This window comes from Nanorana parkeri, unplaced genomic scaffold (assembly GCF_000935625.1).
Source record: "Nanorana parkeri isolate BGI_ZX_2015 unplaced genomic scaffold, ASM93562v1 scaffold671, whole genome shotgun sequence".
Lineage (NCBI taxonomy): Eukaryota > Metazoa > Chordata > Amphibia > Anura > Dicroglossidae > Nanorana > Nanorana parkeri.
In genome coordinates, this window is record NW_017306939.1 from 222,309 (window position 1) to 229,835 (window position 7,527).

Here is a 7,527-nt window from a genome sequence, read left to right on the forward strand (position 1 = left end):
CCGCCCGCTCCTGTCTGTACTCTGGATCACCCGGGAGCACGTGCCAAAGTGCTGCTGGCTTTCTGCACCGTGCACAGGCAGCCGGCTCCCAGCCCAGCCTGGAAAGAAAAACCACAAAGGGCGGGGGAGAGAGCAAAAATAATAATAAAAAAGCATGGGAAAACTCCTCCCCCCCTGCTTCTTCTGCACAAATATTCTCACATGGTAAACAGTACTTCCTCTGTCCCAGTGAGGTAAATAGAGACGCGGTGGCTTCACCTAGACTTTTTTTTTTTTCCCTTTGCATTTTTTTTCAGGTTTGTGCCAGAGGCTGTTTTTTTAGCTTACCTTTTGTCGTTTGGAATAATTGTAGAAATATGTACGGCTCCACCACGCGAATAGCGCATTGACCTGGAGATGGCTTCTCGCGGGCGGCGGAGGACCTGGGGGCTTCACCGTAGGGCCCGTTTACAGATGTGCGCTGCGTCAGTGCACGTCAATCTGTGTCACGTGCGTTATGCATTAAGGCAGCAAATTAAAATCGGACGGAAATGTTGCAAAGTTTTTGCCGCAATGCACTATGATTTGTTGCAGCACATGGCAGACCATGAGTGTTGCCTTATTGGACATCTCCGGCTCTCCAACTTTGGTGGAACTACAAGTCCCATGAGGCATTGCAAGACTGTCAGTTACAGGCATGACTCCCAGAGGCATGTTGGGATTTGTAGGTAAAGCACAGCTGGAGGGCCGGAGTTGCCCACCTCTGCCTTGGTGCGCTATGCACTGGCACTGCAAAGCATCAACACATGTAGCGTGCAATACTGCGTGTTGTGGTAACGCATAGACATAAATCAGCTCACACTACAGCGGTGAGCAGCATTTTTCTGCACAGGGCACATAGAGAACAATTGTTTTCTATGTGTCCTGTTCATACCACAACACGGGTGTGATGGGCACTGGACCCAGTAAAAGGATTTTCTACTTTAAAGGAGAACTATGAGATGAGTGCTTTCCACTCACCTCATAGTTCTAGCCGACCTGTGACAATGAGACTGTCACAGGTCGGCTCAGTAGATCGGGAGGTGAGCGAACATACACCGGCGTTCGCTCACCTCTTGATCCTGTCACGGCTCTCTGCCGTGACAGGGGAGGGGCTGAAATCCCCCCTCCCTGCTCCGATCCACCAGTGCTTGCGATGACCTCAATGCTGAACGGGCGCACATAGAGAAATGGTGTTGTAGGAAAAGTTGGAAAGGAGAGACATCACATTAATGATTGCAAATATTGTAAACAAGTATTGTAACAATTGTTCTTTAATAAGGCTAAGAAAATAACCAAATAAAAACATTGGACATTTGCGGGGGAGAGCGGGTGTGAACTTCCTGATGGGGACTGGGGACGGGAACTTACCTGCCGCTCCTCTTCTCCCTGGCAAATTCGGCTCTGCATGCACGTATACCCCCACACGCTTACACTGCTCAGAGAGGCGGCTCTGATCACACCTGACAGCGCTCCCTCTCTCTCCTCCTGGCTGCAGCGGCCGGGGCATTTTTCCGCAGTGCACTGGATACCACCAAAGTTCACCCATAGCAATGCAGCGTACCACGCTGCTGTGTGGGAACCTGAATGGAGTGTACACATTGTCCACTACCAATAAAGTTAAAAGAAAAATAATGTGAACAGTGGCAGCTCCAGCATTGTGCAATACACCACACACTGCCAGGGTCCCTGCAACACACCAGCCCCCCTTGCAATTACAGAGCATTTTCTCCGGCAGTCTAGTTTGAATGGGCTGTAAAAGTGTAACTCCATACAAAACTGACCTGACATTGAACGCCTCAAAAAAGCAATGCAGTGCATTGCAGATCTGGTCCAGAAAATGGTGTGAGCCTGCCCTGAAAACACGCACATAATGCATGTACAAATGTGCAGAAAAAAGTGTGAACAATGACCAAAGACGCCGACGCTCAAGAGTGAATGTTAGGACCCTTTCACAGGGCAACATCCATGGCCATCCAGCTTTTCCCTCCATCTTGCAATGGAGGACATAACTGAAATTGCCTGACCCATGTTGGTCTATGGCAAGGGTGGTCAAACTGCAGCCCTCTAGCGGTGGTGACACAACAAATCCAATCATGCATCCGTCTCTGTGGCCATCCCTGTGCGAATCTTGCAATGCCTCATGGGATTTGTAGTTCCACAACAGCTGGAGGGCCGGAGTTTGCCCAACCCTGGTCTATGAGAAGTCAGATGTAAATGCCCAAACCGGCACAATCAGGTCAGCCAAAATGGAACTCTGTCTATATCTTGCTGCCCTTATACTAACATTGGGGTTCTTATCAGAAAAACCTGACCTGAAGAACTGACAGGCAGACCTGTTCGGAATACCCGTGTGAAAGCACTCGCCCGGTTCACACCTGGGCGTTTTGTAGCGCGTCCCTACGCTCTGCAAAACGCTCAAACACCGAAATCCCATTATTTCCTATGGGTATGGTTCACACCTGGGCGTATTACAGGCCGTATGAACGCGCGACAAAACGCCCTACGCCCAAAGAAGTACAGGAGCTTATTTGGGGCGTTTTTGTCGCTCGTTTCCATTGGGATACAGCCAAGTATCCCTCTGAAACGCGTGTTTGTCGCACGGTTTTTTTACAGCGATTCCCGCGACGAACGCGCGACAAACACGCATATTCGATACGCCTAGGTGTGAACCCAGCCTAACTCTCCACTTAAGCGTCGGTATTGTAAGCCCTCCTGTTCAATCTTAGCAATATAACACCCAGTATATTCCAGATATATCGGTTCTTTCGATGCACATTTTTCCCTCTTATACATTCAGTGCTGCCAAACAAAAAGTATCCAAACGCAACAATGATTTGGTTCAGTGAATATTGTTTTGTTGCATTGATTAAATCTGCCGCTCAGTGATAAAGCTGAGAGACTTTCATAAAACAAGAGCACTGGTGCCCCCTAGAGGTAATTATAGGAATATTGTACTAGAAGTACTACCACTAGAACTCCCAAATGTTTCCATCTACTATGTAAGGAACCGTGCACTCTTGTATGCAAAAATTGTAAAGCAACAACATCCAATACATACCAAGATAATAATATCGGTCACATGTTTGTGTGTGAAATGTATATTTAGGAAATATTTATTCCTTTTTTTAAAACAGACCCTGTATCAAAATGTAAGGTCTACTTAATGCCCATTGCCAGGCAAAGAAAAAACTTACCCTTGCAGTGGGGCTACTCCCACACTGCAAGGGTTAAGTGCTCTTTTTTCTAGGGGACTCAAATAAAACTGTTTTACTTACCTGATCCCATCTCCTGTGGTGGGCAGCGCTCACTTCTTCACCCCCTTCGCTCCGGATGTTAGTATGTCCTTCAGCGTCCTTACGTCTAATGCAGGTCAATGGACCTGCATAAGACGTGATGATGTCTGTAGTCCTTAGACCACCAGAGCAAAGAGGAGAAGAGGCTGCAGGCCCTGGTTAAGCGGTCTGGGAGGAGCCAGTAGGGCCCAGGATCAGGTAAGTAAAACAGCTGTAATAATGTCCACTAGACGTACGGAACACTTAAGTAGCCCCACTGCAAGTGAAAGTTTTTTGCTTGCCCAGAGATGGGCTTCATTTTTTTTTTTAGTGGAGATGGGTTAGAAGCCCGGTTTTTATTGCTGTGTATATCCCTGCTGGGCAGATTCACCCTCCCTAAGAAACATCCAAAATCTTTAAAGGAGAACTATGAGGGGAGTGCTTTTCACTCACCTCATAGTTCTAGCCAACCTGTGACAATGAGACTGTCACAGGTCGGCTCAGTAGATCGGGAGGTGAGCGAACAAATACCGGGTTCGCTCGTCTCTCGATCCTGTCACAGCTCTCTGCCGTGACAGGGGAGGGGCTGGATTCCCCCCTCCCCGCTCTGATCTGCCAGCGCTGACTGGCGGAACGGACGGGGGAGGGGGCGGGTACAGCTGGCTCTGCCTCTAGATAGGCAGAGCCAGCTGTCACTCACGCAGCTGGGCGGATCCCGTCATCTACGTCGGGATCCGCTCCGGCTGTGGCGTCTCAGTATACCGCGAGCTGTAGCTCGCGGTATACTGAGCTTAGGGTAACGGGAGGACGCTAGTTTGTGTCCTACCGGTTCCCTAAGGAGAACTATGGGGAAAAACACTGACCCCATAGTTCTCCTTTAATTGTCACCGGAATGGGAATAAAAGGAAATCTTCCAATGGGGACACTTGTTTAAGTGACAACTATGTAAGAGGAGATTTCCTCTTACTTCTTTTTTTTTGCGTCTACAGGACACGAAGTAAAGAGAGATCTCCGGGGAATAGCAGAAAATACATAATTTGAGGTAGTATTTAAAGCAATCTAATTTAAATATAATAAAATTAATACAATTTAATTATAATCAACTTAAGCAATTATCTATTAAAAAAACATCCATTAAAAAAGCGAGGGTGACGGGTCTTCTGGCGAGATCCTAGGAAAGCTCCCAATTCCGCAAGAAGATTCTACAGCATGGTGCTGGGGCATCTGGCATCTAGAGCTTTTTTCGGGTAGAGTTTCCTATACATACACCCTATAAATCTTCTAGGAAGCCTTCCCAGATACGTGGAGGCTGTTAGAGATTAAGATGGGGGGGGGGGGGCAACCCCATATAAATGTCCATGGATTTTGGAATGGGATGTCCAGCGAGCTCATATAAGGCCCCATTCACACTGAGCGGTAAATCCCGCGATTTGGCCCATTTTTGCCGCGCGATATTGCGAGAAGTCGCCGGCCAGTGATATTCAATGGATCTGTTCTAATGCACAGCTCCATGTCGCCCGTTGCTCGTCGCTGTCACTTGCGCAGGACCCTTTTTCCCCCGCGGATGTCGCACGATTTTTCTATTTTTGAATGCAGCCCGACGGTGAAGGTCGCTGGAACGTCACCGGAACAGTCGCGCTATCCCGCCGCGTGGAAATCCGCTCGAAGTGAGTGTCGCTTAGTGTGATGACCAGGTGTGCACATACACTTGCAACAGATCCCCCTTCAAGTAAACTTGTCCGGAGAGAAATATACCGTTGCTATTTTCTTTCAGAAAATTCTACCAGCCTGGCTGCTACAATAAGCCCACCGGCCATATAACTTTCTGAGCCACCGACCTGGAACATGTAGGCCAATCTGGAGAATATGAAAAGTGTAAAGCTCGTACACACACTACAGAAACATTGGCATTTTATTAAATGGATGCATAATGTAGAATGAGAGGTAAGGATGACATTTCCAATTTTCTTTCATCATCATTTTTTAGAAGTTGGCTGATGATGACGTTTAAAGTCACATTAAACACAGTTAAATCTTAAAAATGCATTCACGTGCCCTAACTATTAACAAAAATGTATCTTATTTGTGTATCACTTGGCTGTAGATCCTCACATCATCTCTGAATTAGTGGCGACACTGTCCTTCCTTCTGGAGGGTGACTACTTTTGTTCCCCATGGTCCCTGTGTGTGTTGTAAAGTAGTCACCGCTCCAAGCTCGCTCCCTGTGATGGACTACAATCTCATGTTTACTTTACTTATTTGTATTGAGATTGTATTCTATTGTAGATTGTAGTCAGTGTCAGCACTAATTCAGAGATGATTTGAGGTTCTACAGCCAAATGATACACAAAAAGGATACATTTTATTTAATAGTTAGGGTACATGAATGCATTTTTAAGCTTAAAGCAGAACTATGGGGTGAGTGAATTACACTCATCCGCATAGTTAGAGCCGACTTGTGACAATGAAACTGTCACATGTTGGCTCCATTGATCGAGAACTGAGCGAAAACATACTGCCACTCGCTCACTTCCTGATCATCTCCCTGCAGAGAGCGGTGATTGACAGTCACTGCTCCCCGCAGGGATCCACCCCCCCTTCCAATCTTGCAGCGCTGACTAGGACTAGAGGGACGGACACAGCGGGCTCTGCCTCTAGATAGGCAGAGCCCACTGTCAATCAGCCAGCAGTGTTGATCTCGACAGTATTGTCGGGATCCGTCCCGGCTGCGGCGCTCTAAGCACATAGTGGGTAATAACCCGCTATATACTGAATTTTGGGTCACGGAAGGATGTTAGTATATGTCCTCCTGTGACCCTAAAGAGAAGTATGGGATAAAAAGGTTAACTCCTGACTATAATGTCACTTTCAAGCATAATTTAATTAAAGAATAAAAACATGCTGAAATGTAGGAATTCTTGCTCTTTCCCCCAGTGATTTTTTTATTTTCTGTGTACACTATTTGATGCATGTGCCATATAACGTACACACTCAGCACATCCACGCTATATCTAAGACAGCTCTAAGAACTGAAGATCGATCTGAAAGCAGTGGAGAAGGGCACACGTTTAAGGTAAGTAATTAATACATGGTTGCACATTAGCGCAAAAATAACCATTTAAAGCAGTTTACTTCCGCTTTAAAGTATATATGATGCTATTGTATGTTATTGTGCCTTTGCTTTAAATTACCACAAAGAAGAATTGACCATTTTGTTATTCTGTTACAATACTTCCCACTAACACTAGGTGGCAGAAGAATCTTTGCACAATCTGGTAGTTGAGCATTGTCACCAGCAAGAAACACAAACACAGCAATAATGACTTCTGATGAGTTTACCTTTATTTGTTAGTATCATCATTATAAGAGAAAAAAATAGCAACTTTACATTTCCCAAATCTGTGTAATACGAGGACCTACCCAATTTATTCAATTTGTATCCAATCAGGTAACTGCTTATACTACATATTAGTGGCAGTCATAAAGGTGATTGTACAGTCAGATTGTAACGTGTGTGGTGAGCTTTAATGATCATGTACATCACATACATATTTGGAATTTATTGTATGTAAAGCACTGTGTAAATGTTACTGCCTATGATAATAAGAATAATAATGATGCTGATGGTTAAGCCCAGGGCTTAGTGGTTAGCACTTCTGCCTTGCAGCTTTGAGGCCCAAGGTTTAAAACCCAGCCAGGACACTGTCTGTACAGAGTTTGTATGTTCTCTTTGTGCTTACATATATTACTAGAGCGTAATACACTAGGAGAAGGCGCTGTCTTTTTGTTTCCTTTATCCAAAAAATAAAGTTAAAAGAGTTTTAAAGTCCCAGCATATGCCATCCCGTTATAACATCAGCATTGGGGGGGGGTTACATTATACATATTTTTTTAATTTAAATACAGTATTACACATTTCATTATATAAAGAAAATAAAAAACAATTCACAATCACAATCCAGACAACAAATAACAAATATGAAATGAGGAACACTCTCTAATGTCCCAATATATGAAGAGGTAGTAACAACATCGGAATAATAAAATAACAAAAGCACAGCATAAATAGAAGATACACTATGAGCCGAGGTCACTGCTCCCCCAGAGTAGTAACAACAGGTGTGTTGCTCTAAATGAAGTAAAGGCTAAAGAACTACACAAGAGGTCCTATGTAGAAAGCAGGAGCCAAGGTACCCATAACACGGACTAAACCGCAGAGTCCCTCATCCTCCCC

The 7,527-nt window shown here is 45.3% G+C and overlaps 1 long non-coding RNA gene across 1 annotated transcript in view; it reads right to left on the minus strand.

The window, feature by feature from the left end:
- The window catches only part of LOC108792690, a 9,036-nt gene extending 3,706 nt beyond the window's left edge, over positions 1–5,330 (minus strand). The window contains exons 1-2 of the long non-coding RNA XR_001941581.1: positions 5,320–5,330; positions 4,996–5,000 (exon numbers count right to left, since the gene is read on the minus strand). This is a non-coding gene — a long non-coding RNA (uncharacterized LOC108792690). The remainder of the gene's footprint in view (positions 1–4,995; positions 5,001–5,319) is intronic.
- Positions 5,331–7,527: the final 2,197 nt, after the last annotated feature.